Source organism: Daphnia pulicaria, chromosome 1 (genome assembly GCF_021234035.1).
Source record: "Daphnia pulicaria isolate SC F1-1A chromosome 1, SC_F0-13Bv2, whole genome shotgun sequence".
NCBI lineage: Eukaryota > Metazoa > Arthropoda > Branchiopoda > Diplostraca > Daphniidae > Daphnia > Daphnia pulicaria.
Window position 1 is genome coordinate 1,567,655 of NC_060913.1, and position 17,186 is coordinate 1,584,840.

The window sequence follows — 17,186 nt, forward strand, 5'->3', positions numbered from 1 at the left end:
GCTGCACTGGCTTGCCTTGCTGCACTGGCTTGCTGCACTGGCTTGCTGCACTGGCTTGCTGCATTGGCTTGCTGCACTGGCATGCCTTGCTGCACTGGCTTGCTGCACTGGCTTGCTGCACTGGCTTGCTGCACTGGCTTGCTGCACTGGCTTGCCTTGCTGCACCGGCTTGCTGCACTGGCTTGCTGCACTGGCTTGCTGCACTGGCTTGCTGCACTGGCTTGCCTTGCTGCACTGGCTTGCTGCACTGGCTTGCTGCACTGGCTTGCTGCACTGGCTTGCTGCACTGGCTTGCCTTGCTGCACTGGCTTGCTGCACTGGCTTGCTGCACTGGCTTGCCTTGCTGCACTGGCTTGCTGCACTGGCTTGCTGCACTGGTTTGCTGCACTGGCTTGCTGCACCGGCTTGCCTTGCTGCACTGGCTTGCTGCACTGGCTTGCTGCACTGGCTTGCTGCACTGGCTTGCCTTGCTGCACTGGCTTGCTGCACTGGCTTGCTGCACTGGCTTGCTGCACTGGCTTGCTGCACTGGCTTGCCTTGCTGCACTGGCTTGCTGCACTGGCTTGCTGCACTGGCTTGCTGCACTGGCTTGCTGCACTGGCTTGCCTTGCTGCACTGGCTTGCTGCACTGGCTTGCTGCACTGGCTTGCTGCACTGGCTTGCCTTGCTGCACTGGCTTGCTGCACTGGCTTGCTGCACTGGCTTGCTGCACTGGCTTGCTGCACTGGCTTGCCTTGCTGCACTGGCTTGCTGCACTGGCTTGCTGCACTGGCTTGCTGCACTGGCTTGCCTTGCTGCACTGGCTTGCTGCACTGGCTTGCTGCACTGGCTTGCTGCACTGGCTTGCCTTGCTGCACTGGCTTGCTGCACTGGCTTGCTGCACTGGCTTGCTGCACTGGCTTGCTGCACTGGCTTGCCTTGCTGCACTGGCTTGCTGCACTGGCTTGCTGCACTGGCTTGCTGCACTGGCTTGCCTTGCTGCACTGGCTTGCTGCACTGGCTTGCTGCACTGGCTTGCTGCACTGGCTTGCTGCACTGGCTTGCCTTGCTGCACTGGCTTGCTGCACTGGCTTGCTGCACTGGCTTGCTGCACTGGCTTGCTGCACTGGCTTGCCTTGCTGCACTGGCTTGCTGCACTGGCTTGCTGCACTGGCTTGCTGCACTGGCTTGCTGCACTGGCTTGCCTTGCTGCACTGGCTTGCTGCACTGGCTTGCTGCACTGGCTTGCCTTGCTGCACTGGCTTGCTGCACTGGCTTGCTGCACTGGCTTGCTGCACTGGCTTGCTGCACTGGCTTGCTGCACTGGCTTGCTGCACTGGCTTGCCTTGCTGCACTGGCTTGCTGCACTGGCTTGCTGCACTGGCTTGCTGCACTGGCTTGCTGCACTGGCTTGCTGCACTGGCTTGCTGCACTGGCTTGCTGCAGTGGCTTGCTGCACTGGCTTGCCTTGCTGCACTGGCTTGCTGCACTGGCTTGCCTTGCTGCACTGGCTTGCTGCACTGGCTTGCCTTGCTGCACTGGCTTGCTGCACTGGCTTGCCTTGCTGCACTGGCTTGCTGCACTGGCTTGCCTTGCTGCACTGGCTTGCTGCACTGGCTTGCCTTGCTGCACTGGCTTGCTGCACTGGCTTGCCTTGCTGCACTGGCTTGCTGCACTGGCTTGCCTTGCTGCACTGGCTTGCTGCACTGGCTTGCCTTGCTGCACTGGCTTGCTGCACTGGCTTGCCTTGCTGCACTGGCTTGCCTTGCTGCACTGGCTTGCTGCACTGGCTTGCCTTGCTGCACTGGCTTGCTGCACTGGCTTGCCTTGCTGCACTGGCTTGCCTTGCTGCACTGGCTTGCTGCACTGGCTTGCCTTGCTGCACTGGCTTGCTGCACTGGCTTGCCTTGCTGCACTGGCTTGCTGCACTGGCTTGCCTTGCTGCACTGGCTTGCTGCACTGGCTTGCCTTGCTGCACTGGCTTGCCTTGCTGCACTGGCTTGCTGCACTGGCTTGCCTTGCTGCACTGGCTTGCTGCACTGGCTTGCCTTGCTGCACTGGCTTGCTGCACTGGCTTGCCTTGCTGCACTGGCTTGCTGCACTGGCTTGCCTTGCTGCACTGGCTTGCTGCACTGGCTTGCTGCACTGGCTTGCTGCACTGGCTTGCCTTGCTGCACTGGCTTGCTGCACTGGCTTGCTGCACTGGCTTGCTGCACTGGCTTGCTGCACTGGCTTGCCTTGCTGCACTGGCTTGCTGCACTGGCTTGCTGCACTGGCTTGCTGCACTGGCTTGCTGCACTGGCTTGCCTTGCTGCACTGGCTTGCTGCACTGGCTTGCTGCACTGGCTTGCTGCACTGGCTTGCTGCACTGGCTTGCCTTGCTGCACTGGCTTGATGCACTGGCTTGCTGCACTGGCTTGCCTTGCTGCACTGGCTTGCTGCACTGGCTTGCTGCACTGGCTTGCTGCACTGGCTTGCTGCACTGGCTTGCTGCACTGGCTTGCTGCACTGGCTTGCTGCACTGGCTTGCCTTGCTGCACTGGCTTGCTGCACTGGCTTGCTGCACTGGCTTGCCTTGCTGCACTGGCTTGCTGCACTGGCTTGCTGCACTGGCTTGCCTTGCTGCACTGGCTTGCTGCACTGGCTTGCTGCACTGGCTCCTTGGAATTACTTTTTCTTCTGAAACAAAAACCACCATTTAAGATAATTGAAAAAGACAGTTCAACATTATCCAAAATGATCTCATCAAAAACACACACCGTTATTTCACTTTTTATGGTGGCGTTCTATTCACCAAACAACATGTTTTATCCACAACTTTTTCATAAAGTTCACGTACTCCCTCGCAACAAAACTCAAGTCCTTCTCCTCCAACAAAATGCAACAAATTCCTATTGGCACAACAAAGAGAGCACCTACTACTGATCTGCCATCAGATTCAACATTAGATGTCACGTTACTTTTTAAATTTTTTTCACTCCCTTTTCACCCGCCAAATTTTCAGATCTTTCATCCATTATGAGGCTATGGAGAGAACTGCAGCTGTTTATTGGTTGGGGTCACATCTCAAGAATCTCCTTCCATAAGTCATTCAACCTAGGTTTAATGCAACCCATTCATCGCATCCATGCTCCACTACCTCACTTTCAACCAAAACACATCTACTTAAAGCAAGCATTTTCACATCTTCAACTGTATTCAATTACCACGCAAGCTACAATCACCTGATCGCTAACATTGGGCAACCAGGGAGAACAGAGATTGCGAAACCGGACCTTGACTGGGCTTCTATTCGGCGGTGAGTGGCCAAAATCAAAGAAATAAACGCCGAACTGGTCTGGAATTTTAACCATAACCAGCTCCCCACCAAAATGCGTCTCAAAAGTCTCAAACTTTCAAACAACGACCAATTCCCCCTATGCAATGCCAGCCAAGAAACTGACGACTATATAATTTTACTTTGTACAGAGAAAGTTGACATCAGTTTATGGCTCCGTATTCTATTGACAAAACTCGGATGTCTAAAACCACTGAAATCAGCAATCAATGGAGACGTTGGAAATGGCCCCAGTAAAAAGAAAATACTGGCCCTCATCCAATCCTACATAATCACCGTCTGGACTGCCCGCAGCGAAAACCTCACCTCAGCAATAAACGAAATACAGTCTCTCTGGCAAAGCCTCCTTCATAAAAAAAAACTCTCCCCAGACGTAACCTTCTAAACCCCAAATATTCTTTCTCAAAATTTTCCACAGATATCTTCTTATCTTCAATTAACAATTTCAATCTTTTAATCTTTTATTAACAAATCACCGCTGCCTTTACGAAGCCAGGACTCAGTGATGGAGGCTAGATCGAGATTTAAAACACGATATGGTGTTGGATAGTTGACATATTCGCACTGGCTAATAAAGCTCACGTACTCCCTTGCAGAAAACTCATGTCCTTCTCCTCCAACAAAATGTAACAAATTCTTTTGGGCACAACAAAGAGAGCACCTACCCCTTAATGTTTTGATCTGCCCCCTGCTTAAAGATTAGATGTCACTTTACTTTTTTCAATTCTTTCAGTCCCTTTTCACCCACCAAATTTTCAGATCTTTCATCCATTATGAGGCTATGGAGAGAACTGCAGCTGTTTATTGGTTGGGGTCACATCTCAAGAATCTCCTTCCATAAGTCATTCAACCTAGGTTTAATGCAACCCATTCATCGCATCCATGCTCCACTACCTCACTTTCAACCAAAACACATCTACTTAAAGCAATTATTTTAACATCTTCAACTGTATACAATTACCACGCAAGCTACAATCACCTGATCGCTAACATTGGGCAACCAGGGAGAACAGAGATTGCGAAACCGGACCTTTACTGGGCTTCTATTCGGCGTTGAGTGGCAAAAATCAAAGGAATAAATTACGAACTGGTCTGGAATTTTAACCATAACCACCTCCCCACCAAAATGCGTCTCAAATGTCTCAAACTTTCAAACAACGACCAATTCCCCCTATGCAATGCCAGCCAAGAAACTGACGACTATATAATTTTACTTTGTACAGAGAAAGTTGACATCAGTTTATGTCTCCGTATTCCATTGACGAAACTCGGATTACTAAAACCACTGAAATCAGCAATCAATGGAGACGTTGGAAATGGCCCCAGTAAAAAGAAAATACTGGCCCTCATCCAAACCTACATAATCACCGTCTGGACTGCCCGCTGCGAAAACCTGACCCCAGCCATAAACGAAAAACAGTCTCTCTGGCCAAGCCTCCTTCATTAAAAAAAAACTTTCCCATGACGTAACCTTCTTAACCCCAAATATTATCTCTCGAAATTCTCCATAGATATCTTCTTATCTTCAATTAACAATTTTAATCTTTTAATCTTTTATTAACAAAAAAGAATATCATCACCGCTGTCTTCACGAAGCCAGGAGTCAGTGATGGAGATGGCCCCATGGATCGAGAATGTGAACTACGATATGGTGCTGGAGAGTTGACAGATTTGGCTGTGGAGATCTAACATTTAACAAAGCACAGTGCAGAAACTTCTTGACCGTGAAACCCCTTCTCACCGATTTTCTACCCCTTCTGCAACGTTTTTTAGGGCTACTTGACGCAATGCCTAGGGCTCTTAAGGTAAACAATAGACACCTTGGAAACAGTGGAGGGATAAGCAGAGTTGCGAGCCACGAAAAATTATTCTGGTTACAGCTGACTTGTGTGGGTCCCGGTATTTCGTGTCCGTGGAACGTGGAACGTGTACCGGTTATTCGTGGAAAATGATCCGTGGAAAGCTTAACTCCGCCCCCAATTCGAGGGAGCCAACTGTTCCTTGAGAAAATATCATCACATTGTCATATTGCAGATTTCATTTTTACAAGGAACTTGAATGCTTGGCTTTTGCAAAAAATCAAATGTGCTTCTGATTGATAGTCTCTCTAAAAATAAATTGCCTAGTTTCCAACCAGGATCGTCTCCCAAATTCTAACTTTCATCCGGCTTATGTTGCCCAGTATAAGGCACCAGCAATTATATTGGGAGATTCTAATGCCGTAAACGAGCTCGATGACCGGAAAAGATTCTTGAGATGTGTACCCAACCAATAAACGGCTGCAGTTCTCTCAATAGCCTCGGAATGGATTAAAGATTTGAAGATTTGACGGGTGAAAAGGGATAGGAAGAATTGAAAAAGTAAGGTGACACCAAGCCCACCTTGAAGTCGGGGGCGGATCAAAACATTTAGGGGTGGGTGCTTTCTTCGTTGTGCCCAAAGGAATTTGTTGCATTTTTGTTGGAGGAGAAGGGCTTGGGTTTTGTTGCAAGGTAGTACATGAGCTACATGAACAAGTTGTGATAAGACATGCTGTTTAATGAATAGGACGCGACCGTAAAAAGTGAAATAACGGTGTGTGTTTGTGATGAGAATATTTTTTATGATGTTTAACTGTCTCTGCCATTTGTTTTTTACTGTTGTTTTTATTTCAGAAGAAAAAGTTATACCAAGAATTTTAAAATCTTCTTATTGAGTTATCCAATCATGTGGCCAAGTACGTTTAGAATGTGTTTGATTTAAGTTGCTTCTAATTGGGATCAAACTCCTAGTCTCTGGAAACCCAGCCAACGCCGCTACTGACTGTACTACTACGGGCTGTAAACATTTATTTAAAGTCCAAGTTTCTATACCAAGTAATTTTGTCTTCCCCTTGTTAATACGTGCATTTGTTCAGGCACAAAATTCTAGAATAATCTCGCATGCACGACGTACATCTTTCATTGATGAGACAAAAACTACTAGATCATCTACATATGCACGAACTTTATTGCGTTTTCCGTAGTGTTCAATTCCGTCAATACCCCTAGACAAGCAAACTAAAAGCGGTTCAATATAGAGGGCGAACAGATGGACTGACAGAGGGCACCCCTGTCGCACGGATTGTGCATTGTCCACAGTACCGACTATACCATTACCGTTCAATGGGCATAGTTCAGTTATACTATACAGCGTTTTCAACCAATCAACAAACAGGGGGGGGGGGTAGCCCATGGCTGTCATCACTTCTCACAGAACGTCTCGATCGACAAGGCCATATGCTTTCTCTAAATCGTACGCCATAATTGCGGCCAGTTTCAGAGAAGATACCTCTTTTGATTTACGACCTGTATTATCAATGACATCTCGAATTAAACACAAGCTGTCAAAGATATAGCGGCCGGGTACACCACATTTTTTTTGTGAGTCTAGAGAGTTTTGAAGAGATTTTCTCAGACGAAAAGCCAATTATGACGCGATTAACTTGTAATCGGTATTTAACAAAGAGATTGGTCGGTAATCGGTGATTTTAATCGGTTTTGGGATTTTTGGGACTAATCTAATAGGTGCCCTTCCCTGCGACGGCTGGAGTTATCTTTTGTCGAGAACGCAATTTATCATTTCCAGAAAATGAACACCAATAACATCCCAAATTTTTAAATACAACTCAAAATGAATGCCATCTGTACCCGGGGCCTTGTTCTTTATAGTTGCCTTAAGGGCGTTGTTAATTTCATCTACTGTAATCGGAGCAACAAGACAGTTGTCACTCTGCGGGATCGAACCTATCACTCCTCGGTTCAACGCTTGAGCGTTTAACGACGAGCTACAACTGATAAACCCGAATCGTTGTTTTTAGGATTTGTACGGGTAAGTGCACCTCTAATCCCTTCTAGAAATTTTCCAGCTTATTGGGTATTGGGGAAGGGCTGGTTCTGAAAGATTCTACTAAAATGTTCAATTATTTCTTGGTTAATCTGCTCAGGTTGGGTAATTTTACAGTTATCATTAGTTTTTAGCTGAGTGATCAGAGACTTCTGGAAATTGCTCGTTGAGTTGTTCATATGAAAGGTAGATGGGTCTTCTTCGGCTATACTTTGAACGCGTGAACGTATTGCAAATCCCCTCAATGCTTCTCGCTCCCAGGCTAGAAACTCACGTTTCATTTCCATGTAACGCGCATGATTGAAATTTGCATTTTTCACGCTATCTTTTAGTTGATGTTGGTGTAATTTCCATCAGTATAACGTTAGGAAATAATAATCGTAAGAGAAAAAGAAATGGAATGGATTTAATAACTTGTAATGTATCTTATCTAGATGACAACTAGACTAGAACAAGTAGACATCTGGAAACTACACACAGACAACCAACCAATCATAGTAATAGTTATCTCACGGTTCCTGGAAAGGAAAAAATGTAGTCAATAAGACTTGGTTCATTACATTGGAATAGAGCGCAATGGCAAGCCTGGCTAGCTCAGTCGGTAGAGCATGAGACTCTTAATCTCAGGGTCGGGGGTTCGAGCCCCCCGTTGGGCGTCACATATTTGCAAATAATTGCAGATAAAAGGTAGAAGTTGGGAGACGATCGTTAGTATTTTGTAATCATTTCAGAATAATTCTGTAGCGGATTGTAGTTTCCATAGTGTAGTGGTTATCACGTCGGCCTAACACGCTGAAGGTCCTCAGTTCAATCCTGGGTGGAAACAGGACAATGTATTTGTAGAAAGACTATCAAAGAAGCACATTTTGTTTTTTTGAAAAAGCCAAGCATTCATGTTTCTTGTTAAAAATGAAATCTACAATATGACAATGTGAAGATATTCGCAATGCTGTATCCGGAGGAAGTCAACAGAAAGGGGGAAATCAATGATGACTGTGGTTGTTGAAAAAGGTGCTATAACCCCGAAGAGACTTCTTCTGTAGCCAAACGTCAATGACTGTTGTTTTAGGGAAATGAAAAATGACTTGCGCTGGATGGGGAAGAATTCCATAAACACCGGAGGGGAATCTATATAGATTACACCAGAACCTGGAACAGTAGCTCCGGACAGAGGAAGAACATCATGAGCGTGCACCCTACGCTGCAAATGTTGAGTAGATTTAACAGTCATCAGTTAAAGAAGCCATATCGCGAGTGTGCGCTCTTCATTGGACGCTTTAGTTGGTTAATGGAGTCATTAGGCGAAGAAATTGAATTAAAACAACAGTTTTCATTCACCATGCGCCCCTGGGTGGGATCGAACCACCAGCCTTCCGGTTAACAGCCGAACGCGCTAGCCAATTGCGCCACAGAGGCATGCTGATTCGTTAACGACACACTCGTCCAGTTCAACAGGCAAACCAAACATTACATTTTTTTAGTGTGGCCAACACTAATAAAATATTGCAGAAACATTGTGCGGCTTCCATAGTGTAGAGGTTATCACGTCGGCTTCACACGCTGAAGGTCCTCAGTTCGATCCTGAGTGGAAGCATCAGTATAACGTTAGGAAATAATAATCGTAAGAGAAAAAGAAATGGAATGGAATTAATAACTTGTAATGTATCTTATCTAGATGACAACTAGACTAGAACAAGTAGACATCTGGAAACTACACACAGACAACCAACCAATCATAGTAATAGTTATCTCACGGTTCCTGGAAAGGAAAAAATGTAGTCAATAAGACTTGGTTCATTACATTGGAATAGAGCGCAATGGCAAGCCTGGCTAGCTCAGTCGGTAGAGCATGAGACTCTTAATCTCAGGGTCGGGGGTTCGAGCCCCCCGTTGGGCGTCACATATTTGCAAATAATTGCAGATGAAAGTTAGAAGTTGGGAGACGATCGTTAGTATTTTGTAATCATTTCAGAAAAATTCGGTAGCGGATTGTAGTTTCCATAGTGTAGTGGTTATCACGTCGGCCTAACACGCTGAAGGTACTCAGTTCAATCCTGGGTGGAAACAGGACAATGTATTTGTAGAAAGACTATCAAAGAAGCACATTTTGTTTTTTTTTTAAAAGCCAAGCATTCATGTTTCTTGTTAAAAATGAAATCTACAATATGACAATGTGAAGATATTCGCAATGCTGTATCCGGAGGAAGTCAACAGAAAGGGGGAAATCAATGATGACTGTGGTTGTTGAAAAAGGTGCTATAACCCCGAAGAGACTTCTTCTGTAGCCAAACGTCAATGGCTGTTGTTTTAGGGAAATGAAAAATGACTTGCGCTGGATGGGGAAGAATTCCATAAACACCGGAGGGGAATCTATATAGATTACACCAGAACCTGGAACAGTAGCTCCGGACAGAGGAAGAACATCATGAGCGTGCACCCTACGCTGCAAATGTTGAGTAGATTTAACAGTCATCAGTTAAAGAAGCCATATCGCGAGTGTGCGCTCTTCATTGGACGCTTTAGTTGGTTAATGGAGTCATGAGGCGAAGAAATTGAATTAAAACAACAGTATTCATTCACCATGCGCCCCTGGGTGGGATCGAACCACCAGCCTTCCGGTTAACAGCCGAACGCGCTAGCCAATTGCGCCACAGAGGCATGCTGATTGGTTAACGACACACTCGTCCAGTTCAACAGGCAAACCAAACATTACATTTTTTTAGTGTGGCCAACACTAATAAAATATTGCAGAAACATTGTGCGGCTTCCATAGTGTAGAGGTTATCACGTCGGCTTCACACGCTGAAGGTCCTCAGTTCGATCCTGAGTGGAAGCATCAGTATAACGTTAGGAAATAATAATCGTAAGAGAAAAAGAAATGGAATGGATTTAATAACTTGTAATGTATCTTATCTAGATGACAACTAGACTAGAACAAGTAGACATCTGGAAACTACACACAGACAACCAACCAATCATAGTAATAGTTATCTCACGGTTCCTGGAAAGGAAAAAATGTAGTCAATAAGACTTGGTTCATTACATTGGAATAGAGCGCAATGGCAAGCCTGGCTAGCTCAGTCGGTAGAGCATGAGACTCTTAATCTCAGGGTCGGGGGTTCGAGCCCCCCGTTGGGCGTCACATATTTGCAAATAATTGCAGATGAAAGTTAGAAGTTGGGAGACGATCGTTAGTATTTTGTAATCATTTCAGAAAAATTCGGTAGCGGATTGTAGTTTCCATAGTGTAGTGGTTATCACGTCGGCCTAACACGCTGAAGGTCCTCAGTTCAATCCTGGGTGGAAACAGGACAATGTATTTGTAGAAAGACTATCAAAGAAGCACATTTTGTTTTTTTTTAAAAGCCAAGCATTCATGTTTCTTGTTAAAAATGAAATCTACAATATGACAATGTGAAGATATTCGCAATGCTGTATCCGGAGGAAGTCAACAGAAAGGGGGAAATCAATGATGACTGTGGTTGTTGAAAAAGGTGCTATAACCCCGAAGAGACTTCTTCTGTAGCCAAACGTCAATGGCTGTTGTTTTAGGGAAATGAAAAATGACTTGCGCTGGATGGGGAAGAATTCCATAAACACCGGAGGGGAATCTATATAGATTACACCAGAACCTGGAACAGTAGCTCCGGACAGAGGAAGAACATCATGAGCGTGCACCCTACGCTGCAAATGTTGAGTAGATTTAACAGTCATCAGTTAAAGAAGCCATATCGCGAGTGTGCGCTCTTCATTGGACGCTTTAGTTGGTTAATGGAGTCATGAGGCGAAGAAATTGAATTAAAACAACAGTATTCATTCACCATGCGCCCCTGGGTGGGATCGAACCACCAGCCTTCCGGTTAACAGCCGAACGCGCTAGCCAATTGCGCCACAGAGGCATGCTGATTGGTTAACGACACACTCGTCCAGTTCAACAGGCAAACCAAACATTACATTTTTTTAGTGTGGCCAAAACTAATAAAATATTGCAGAAACATTGTGGGGCTTCCATAGTGTAGAGGTTATCACGTCGGCTTCACACGCTGAAGGTCCTCAGTTCGATCCTGAGTGGAAGCATCAGTATAACGTTAGGAAATAATAATCGTAAGAGAAAAAGAAATGGAATGGAATTAATAACTTGTAATGTATCTTATCTAGATGACAACTAGACTAGAACAAGTAGACATCTGGAAACTACACACAGACAACCAACCAATCATAGTAATAGTTATCTCACGGTTACTGGAAAGGAAAAAATGTAGTCAATAAGACTTGGTTCATTACATTGGAATAGAGCGCAATGCCAAGCCTGGCTAGCTCAGTCGGTAGAGCATGAGACTCTTAATCTCAGGGTCGGGGGTTCGAGCCCCCCGTTGGGCGTCACATATTTGCAAATAATTGCAGATGAAAGTTAGAAGTTGGGAGACGATCGTTAGTATTTTGTAATCATTTCAGAATAATTCTGTAGCGGATTGTAGTTTCCATAGTGTAGTGGTTATCACGTCGGCCTAACACGCTGAAGGTCCTCAGTTCAATCCTGGGTGGAAACAGGACAATATATTTGTAGAAAGACTATCAAAGAAGCACATTTTGTTTTTTTGAAAAAGCCAAGCATTCATGTTTCTTGTTAAAAATGAAATCTACTATATGACAATGTGAAGATATTCGCAATGCTGTATCCGGAGGAAGTCAACAGAAAGGGGGAAATCAATGATGACTGTGGTTGTTAAAAAAGGTGCTATAACCCCGAAGAGACTTCTTCTGTAGCCAAACGTCAATGACTGTTGTTTTAGGGAAATGAAAAATGACTTGCGCTGGATGGGGAAGAATTCCATAAACACCGGAGGGGAATCTATATAGATTACACCAGAACCTGGAACAGTAGCTCCAGACAGAGGAAGAACATCATGAGCGTGCACCCTACGCTGCAAATGTTGAGTAGATTTAACAGTCATCAGTTAAAGAAGCCATATCGCGAGTGTGCGCTCTTCATTGGACCCTTTAGTTGGTTAATGGAGTCATGAGGCGAAGAAATTGAATTAAAACAACAGTATTCATTCACCATGCGCCCCTGGGTGGGATCGAACCACCAGCCTTCCGTTTTTTTTTTTTTTATATTTAAACGATTTATTGTCACGATTAAAATTTAAATTGCTTTACAGATACTTGGGGCATTTACGAGATTTGTGACATAAGTGACTTGCTGTGGCTAAGGAGAAACATAACAAAGAAAAACAAAAAGAACCAATTTCGAGACGGAATTGAAAGAGGACAAATGATTTTGGTGAAAAATATAAAATTTAACAATACGACATCTGGGGGGGATCCAAGAAATTATAATTGTAATGAGAGAACAATGTTGTATAAAGATAAGAAGAAATCTGTTGAGAATTTTGAGAGGGAATATTTATGGATTGGAAGGTGACATCTGGGGAGAATTTTTTGAATGAAGGAGGCTTGACCAGAGAGACTGTATTTCATTGATGGCTGGGGTGAGGTTTTGGCTGCGGGCGGTCCATACGGTGATGATGTAGGATTGTATGAGTGCCAGTATTTTCTCTTTATTGGGGCCATTTCCAATGTCTCCATTTATTGTTGATTTGAGTGGTTTTTGACATCCAAGTTTCGTTAGTTGAATTCGAAGCCATAAACTGATGTGGACTTTCTCGGAACAGAGTAACATAAGATGGTCATCAGTTTCTTGGCCGCCATTGCATAGAGGACATTGGTCATTTCTAGAAAGTCTGAGGCTTGTGAGGCGCATTTTGGTAGGGAGCTGATTATGGTTGAAATCCCAGACCAGTTCAGCGTTTGTTCCTTTCATTTTGGCCACCCAACGCCAGATGGAAGCCCAGTCGAGGTCTGGTTTCGCAACTTCGGTTCTCCCTGGTTGCCCAAGGTTAGCGATCAGGTGATTGTAGGTGGCGCGGTGATTGGATACGGTTGACGATGTGAAGATGCCAGCTTTAAGTAGATCGGTGATGGTTGAAAGTGTGGTGGTGAAGTATGGATGTGATGAATGGGTTGCATTAAATCTGGGCTGGATGATTTGTTGAAGGAGATTCTTGAGGTGTGGACCCAACCAATAAACGGCTGCAGCTCTCTCAATAGCCTCGGGATGGATTAAAGATTTAAAGATTTGACGGGTGAAAAGAGATTGGAAGAATTGAAAAAGTAAGGTGACTCCAAGTCCACCTTGGAGTCGGGGGCGGATCAAAACATTTAGGGGTGGGTGCTCTCTTCGTTGTGCCCAAAGAAATTTGTTGCATTTTTGTTGGAGGAGAAGGGCTTGGGTTTTGTTGCAAGGGAGTACATGAGCTATATGAACAAGTTGTGATAAGACATGTTGTTTGATGAATAGGACGCGACCATAAAAAGTGAAATGACGGTGTGTGTTTGTGATAAGAATATTTTGTATGATGTTGAACTGTCTTTGCCAATTGTCTCTTACTGTTGTTTTTATTTCAGAAGAAAAAGTAATTCCAAGAATTTTCAAGTTGTCTACTTGAGTTATCCAATCATGTGGCCAAGTACGTTTAGCATGAGTTTGATTGAAATTGCTTCTACGTGGGATCGAACTCCTAACCTCAGGAATCCCAGCCGACGCCGCTACCGTCTGCGCTACTACGGCCTGTGAACATTGATTTAAGGTCCAAGTGCCTAGACCAAGTAATTTTGTCTTCCCCTTGTTAATACGTGCATTTGTCCAGGCACAAAATTCTAGAATAATCTCGCATGCACGACGTACATCTTTCATTGATGAGACAAAAACTACTAGATCATCTACATATGCACGAACTTTGATGCGTTTTCCGTAGTGTTCAATTCCGTCAATACCCCTAGACAAGCAAACTAAAAGCGGTTCAATATAGAGGGCAAACAGATGGACTGACAGAGGGCACCCCTGTCGCACAGATTGTGCATTGTCCACAGTACCGACTATGTCATTACCGTTCAATGGGCATAGTTCAGTTATACTGTACAGCGTTTTCAACCAATCAACAAAGAGGGGGGGATAGCCCATGGCTGTCATTACTTCCCACAGAACGTCTCGATTGACAAGGTCATATGCTTTCTCTAAATCGTACGCGATAATGGCGGCCGGTTTGAGAGAAGATACCTCTTTTGATTTACGACCTGTATTATCAATGACATCTCGGATTAAACACAAGCTGTCAAAGATATAGCGGCCGGGTACACCACCTTTTTGATGTGAGTCTAGAGAGTTTTGAAGAGATTTTCTCAGACGAAAAGCCAATACTGACGCAATTAACTTATAATCGGTATTTAACAAAGAGATTGGTCGGTAATCGGTGATTTTACTCGGTGTTGGGATTTTTGGAACTAATCTTATAGCTGCCCTTCCCTGCGACGGCTGGAGTTTTCTTTTTTCGAGGACGCAATTCATCATTTCCAGAAAATGAACACCAATAACATCCCAAAATTTTATATAAAACTCAAAAGGAATGCCATCTGTACCCGGGGCCTTGTTCTTTTTAGTTGCCTTAAGGGCGTTGTTAATTTCATCTACTGTGAACGGATCTACAAGAAAGTTGCCACTCTCCGGGATCGAACCTAGTACTCCTCGATTCAACGCTTGAGCGTTTAACGACTGAGCTACCACTGATACACCCGAATCGTTTTTAGTGGGTTTTGTACGGGTAAGTGCACCTCTAATCCCTTCTAGAAATTTTCCAGCTAATTGGGTATTGGGGGAGGGCTGGTTCTGAAAAATTCTACTAAAGTGTTCAATTATATCTTGATTAATCTGCTCAGGTTGGGTAATTTTACAGTTATCATTAGTTTTGAGCTGAGTGATCAGAGACTTCTGGAAATTGCTCGTTGACTTGTTCATATGAAAGGTAGATGGCTCTTCTTCGGCTATACTTTGAACGCGTGAACGTATAGCAAATCCCCTCAATGCTTCTCGCTCCCAGGCTAGAAACTCACGTTTCAACTCCATGTAACGCGCATGACTGAAATTTACATTGTTCACGGTTTCTTTTAGTTGATGTTGGAGTAATTTCCTTTTGACTCTCTGATCACAGATTCTCTTTTTACAATAGTTAATTGATAATCGCCTAAGGCTAGGTTTGAAAATAATCTCCCACCAATGGTCTACGTTTTCAATACGGGATGGGTGTTGGGACATTTCTTCAATGAAGACATGCACCAAGTTTATATATTCTTCTTCCTCAAGAATTGATGAGTTAAGTTTCCATAAATTCCTTGACTTGTTTCTCAATACACTAGGAGGGGTGGTGCTGTTTATATACCCTACGATTGGTCTGTGATCCCCGAGTGGTAAGTCGTGCAAATGGATATCAGAAAATTTTACGTGATGGTGGCAATAAATTCGGTCTAATCTAGCCTGGCTAGCCGCACAATTGTACGTCCAACAAGGTTCATTTTTCCGAATTTCTCTCCAGACATCTGTTAATGAAAGGGCTTTTACTAAATCTCGGAGGGGTTCTAGTAATGCTAGTCTAATTTTAGGTGGTGTTGTCTTGCTACTTTTACGGTCATCGATCTCGTCAACGGCATTAAAATCTCCCAATATAATTGCTGGTGCCTTATACTGGGCAACATAAGCCGGAATAGTTTGCCGGAGGAAAGAATCTCTATAACTTTTATTTTGGTCACCAGATGGGGCGTAAATACACACGAAAGCAAGACCCTTTACTTCCATGGCTATCAGCCTCCCCTCCGGTTCAAACAAAATGTTTTTGGCGCTCAGCCCGTGTCGTACTAGGATGGCTGTCCCATGTTGTCTAGGACCGAGATTTGTGTGCATCTGGTAATGTTTAGTAAATACGGTGCTAGAGTGAAATACTACTTCTTGCAAACATATTATATCAAGTTTATGATGTAAAAAGAAATTGAGTATTATTTGAAGTTTGTCAGGTGACGATATTCTGTTGATATTATATGTCGCGATGTTAGTCATGATTAATATTTAAATTTGGGTTTAGAGGGTTGGGTTTTGTTATCGTGGGCTTTTTTCCTTCTAACGGCCTCCATTGCTTTGAGAGTTTTATCTTCTATGGGGGTTGATGGAGTGCCGAGGGGGACGCCCAAGGACTCCTGAGTCTCACTCACATGACTAGCCTCCTGGCTATCAAGTGGGCGTTGTCCTGGCTGAATACTCCCACCAGAAAAAGAAGTGTCTTCATCAGGATTTGAAATCGAAACCACCTCGGTTGCATCCATCTCTTCAAACACCTCGTTATCCATCTGATCTATCGTGGATGGAATTGATGGTACTCCAGGTGAGATTGGAGCGGGTGGAACATCGTTCCCCCCAGAAAGGGCGGGTAAAGAATTAATGTCCACACCCGGTATCGAAACTGGAACCTCTCGAGTCGGAGACTTGAGTTCAACCAACTGAGCTACACCAGATGCAATTTCTTCAGCTACCTCGCCCGAGCCAGAGGAAGAGGCAGTACGACTCCTCTTTTTTGATTGTTTTTGTTGGTCACGGAATTCTCTCGTATGTTTAATTTTCTTTTTCTTAACCGATTTGGACGCAACAGACGAACCTACACAGTTAGTGTCTTCAGCGTCAGAATCGGTGTCAGAAGAAGATTCAGTTCCATCGGTTCTCGAAATTGGATCTTCTGGAGCTCCATCAAGAACGACAACAGTCGACGTCGTTGGCCTCTGGGCTAACTCAGGGAATGAATCAGCGTCAACAGTTGGAGCAATTGGCATTTTCCCGCCACCAATCGGGTCTGTCTCCTTGGGCTTCCTAGCAGTTGTCCTAACTGGCCCACGTTTTGTTAGTACACTACTATAGCTACGTGTTCCAATGGGGCCTTTTGAAATGGTGCTGGGAGTGGTTAAACTACGGGGTTGCTTGGGGCAATTAGCTAAAACATGGGTGGGAGAATCACACATGCGGCATGTCTGCATTTGCCCTGCATAAGACACCATTATTGGTTCCTTGTAGCTTCCAAAAGGTGATATAAGACGGGATGCTCTTGTGGATTTCCATATCCACATTGAC

At 44.6% G+C, this 17,186-nt stretch overlaps 14 non-coding genes across 14 annotated transcripts; 11 read left to right on the forward strand and 3 right to left on the reverse strand.

The window, feature by feature from the left end:
• Positions 1 to 7,763: 7,763 nt before the first annotated feature.
• Positions 7,764 to 7,836, forward strand: Trnak-cuu. Its single transcript has one exon. It is a non-coding gene; the product is annotated as a tRNA-Lys (tRNA).
• A 97-nt stretch (positions 7,837 to 7,933) lies between these two features.
• On the forward strand, positions 7,934 to 8,006 carry Trnav-aac. The gene has a single exon. It is a non-coding gene; the product is annotated as a tRNA-Val (tRNA).
• Positions 8,007 to 8,522: 516 nt separating this feature from the next.
• On the reverse strand, positions 8,523 to 8,596 carry Trnan-guu. The gene has a single exon. It is a non-coding gene; the product is annotated as a tRNA-Asn (tRNA).
• A 105-nt stretch (positions 8,597 to 8,701) lies between these two features.
• On the forward strand, positions 8,702 to 8,774 carry Trnav-cac. The gene has a single exon. It is a non-coding gene; the product is annotated as a tRNA-Val (tRNA).
• Positions 8,775 to 9,004: 230 nt separating this feature from the next.
• Positions 9,005 to 9,077, forward strand: Trnak-cuu. The gene has a single exon. It is a non-coding gene; the product is annotated as a tRNA-Lys (tRNA).
• Positions 9,078 to 9,174: 97 nt separating this feature from the next.
• On the forward strand, positions 9,175 to 9,247 carry Trnav-aac. Its single transcript has one exon. It is a non-coding gene; the product is annotated as a tRNA-Val (tRNA).
• Positions 9,248 to 9,764: 517 nt separating this feature from the next.
• Positions 9,765 to 9,838, reverse strand: Trnan-guu. Its single transcript has one exon. It is a non-coding gene; the product is annotated as a tRNA-Asn (tRNA).
• Positions 9,839 to 9,943: 105 nt separating this feature from the next.
• On the forward strand, positions 9,944 to 10,016 carry Trnav-cac. Its single transcript has one exon. It is a non-coding gene; the product is annotated as a tRNA-Val (tRNA).
• Positions 10,017 to 10,246: 230 nt separating this feature from the next.
• Trnak-cuu lies at positions 10,247 to 10,319 on the forward strand. The gene has a single exon. It is a non-coding gene; the product is annotated as a tRNA-Lys (tRNA).
• A 97-nt stretch (positions 10,320 to 10,416) lies between these two features.
• On the forward strand, positions 10,417 to 10,489 carry Trnav-aac. The gene has a single exon. It is a non-coding gene; the product is annotated as a tRNA-Val (tRNA).
• Positions 10,490 to 11,005: 516 nt separating this feature from the next.
• Trnan-guu lies at positions 11,006 to 11,079 on the reverse strand. The gene has a single exon. It is a non-coding gene; the product is annotated as a tRNA-Asn (tRNA).
• A 105-nt stretch (positions 11,080 to 11,184) lies between these two features.
• Trnav-cac lies at positions 11,185 to 11,257 on the forward strand. Its single transcript has one exon. It is a non-coding gene; the product is annotated as a tRNA-Val (tRNA).
• A 230-nt stretch (positions 11,258 to 11,487) lies between these two features.
• Trnak-cuu lies at positions 11,488 to 11,560 on the forward strand. Its single transcript has one exon. It is a non-coding gene; the product is annotated as a tRNA-Lys (tRNA).
• Positions 11,561 to 11,657: 97 nt separating this feature from the next.
• On the forward strand, positions 11,658 to 11,730 carry Trnav-aac. The gene has a single exon. It is a non-coding gene; the product is annotated as a tRNA-Val (tRNA).
• The last annotated feature ends 5,456 nt before the right edge of the window (positions 11,731 to 17,186 follow it).